Here is a 2,589-nt window from a genome sequence, read left to right on the forward strand (position 1 = left end):
TACATGGAAAATCCGATAGACTCCACCAAAAGTCTGCTAGAACTGATACATGAATTCAGCAAGGTGGCAGGATACAAAATCAATGTGCAGAAATCAGTTGCATTCTTATACACTAACAATGAAGCAACAGAAAGACAAATGAAGAAACTGATCCCATTCACAATTGCACCAAGAAGCATAAAATACCTAGGAATAAATCTAACCAAAGATGTAAAAGATCTGTATGCTGAAAACTATAGAAAGCTTATGCAGGTAATTGAAGAAGATATAAAGAAATGGAAAGACATTCCCTGCTCATGGATTGGAAGAATAAATATTGTCAAAATGTCAATACTACCCAAAGCTATCTACACATTCAATGCAATCCCAATCAAAATTGCACCAGCATTCTTCTCGAAACTACAACAAGCAATCCTAAAATTCATATGGAACCACAAAAGGCCCCGAATAGCCAAAGTAATTTTGAAGAAGAAGACCAAAGCAGGAGGCATCACAATCCCAGACTTTAGCCTCTACTACAAAGCTGTCATCATCAAGTCAGCATGGTATTGGCATAAAAACAGACACATAGACCAATGGAATAGAATAGAAACCCCAGAACTAGACCCACAAACGTATGGCCAACTCATCTTTGACAAAGCAGGAAAGAACATCCAATGGAAAAAAGACAGTCTCTTTCACAAATGGTGCTGGGAGAACTGGACAGCAACATGCAGAAGGTTGAAACTAGACCACTTGCTCACACCATTCACAAAAACAAACTCAAAATGGATAAAGGACCTGAATGTGAGACAGGAAACCATCAAAACCTTAGAGGAGAAAGCAGGAAAAGACCTCTCTGACCTCAGCCGTAGCAATCTCTTACTCGGCACATCCCCAAAGGCAAGGGAATTAAGAGCAAAAGTGAATTACTGGGACCTTATGAAGATCAAAAGCTTCTGCACAGCAAAGGAAACAACCAACAAAACTAAAAGGCAACCAACGGAATGGGAAAAGATATTTGCAAATGACACATCGGACAAAGGGCTAGTATCCAAAATCTATAAAGAGCTCATCAAACTCCACACCCGAAAAACAAATAACCCAGTGAAGAAATGGGCAGAAAACATGAATAGACACTTCTCTAAAGAAGACATCCGGATGGCCAACAGGCACATGAAAAGATGTTCAACGTCGCTCCTTATCAGGGAAATACAAATCAAAACCACACTCAGATATCACCTCACGCCAGTCAGAGTGGCCAAAATGAAGAAATCAGGAGACTATAGATGCTGGAGAGGATGTGGAGAAACAGGAACCCTCTTGCACTGTTGGTGGGAATGCAAATTGGTGCAGCCGCTCTGGAAAGCAGTGTGGAGGTTCCTCAGAAAATTAAAAATAGACCTACCCTATGACCCAGCAATAGCACTGCTAGGAATTTATCCAAGGGATACAGGAGTACTGATGCATAGGGGCACCTGTACCCCAATGTTTATAGCGGCACTCTCAACAATAGCCAAATTATGGAAAGAGCCTAAATGTCCATCACCTGATGAATGGATAAAGAAATTGTGGTTTATATACACAATGGAATACTACGTGGCAATGAGAAAAAATGAAATATGGCCTTTTGTAGCAACGTGGATGGAACTGGAGAGTGTGATGCTGAGTGAAATAAGCCATACAGAGAAAGACAGATACCATATGGTTTCACTCTTATGTGGATCCTGAGAAACATAACAGAAACCCATGGGGGAGGGGAAGGAAAAAAAAAAAAAAGAGGTTAGAGTGGGAGAGAGCCAAAGCATAAGAGACTGTTATAAACTGAGAACAAATTGAGGGTTGATGGGGGGTGGGAGGGAGGGCAGGGTGGGTGATGGGTATTGAGGAGGGCACCTTTTGGGATGAGCACTGGGTGTTGTATGGAAACCAATTTGACAGTAAATTTCATATATTAAAAAATAAAAAATTAAAAAAAAAAAACTGTTTCAAGGGGAGGAGAATATAAACCAGAAAACTAAAGGGAATAGCATTAAGTACTGACTTTCAGAAATGGAGTGACCTAATAAAAAGACAAATTAGCCCTGGAACAACCAAAACAACTATGTTAAAGGGACCACTGCCCCCTAAAAGATCCTGAGTGTGTACTTTCTTTGCTTCTCTTCTATTTCAAACAAGCTCTCATAACTCCGATCAGCAAAACCATCTACAAGACAAATCCACAGTAGACACTACCATTGCAGTTAGCACTATATATCTTCCCTAATAAATTTTTATACTTAGAATATAGTAGCTGCCATTCTAAAAATATAATCACTGTGTGCCAGGCATTGCATTAGGTGCTTGACCAACATTATCCCAGATCGTCAGCACAATCCCATTTAATCCTAATTCATTTTATTATTTTGATTTCCTCATTTAAAAATAAATTGCAGGAGGGGCGCCCGGGTGGCTCAGTCGGTTGAGCGTCCGACTTCGGCTCAGGAAATAATCTCACGGTTCGTGAGTTTGAGCCCCGTGTCGTGCTCTGTGCTGACAGTTCAGACCCTGGAGCCTGCTTCTGATTCTGTGTCTCCCTCTCTCTCTCTCCCTCTCTCCCTCGCGCTCTGT

This window comes from Panthera uncia, chromosome X, assembly GCF_023721935.1.
Source record: "Panthera uncia isolate 11264 chromosome X, Puncia_PCG_1.0, whole genome shotgun sequence".
In the NCBI taxonomy this organism is placed as follows: domain Eukaryota; kingdom Metazoa; phylum Chordata; class Mammalia; order Carnivora; family Felidae; genus Panthera; species Panthera uncia.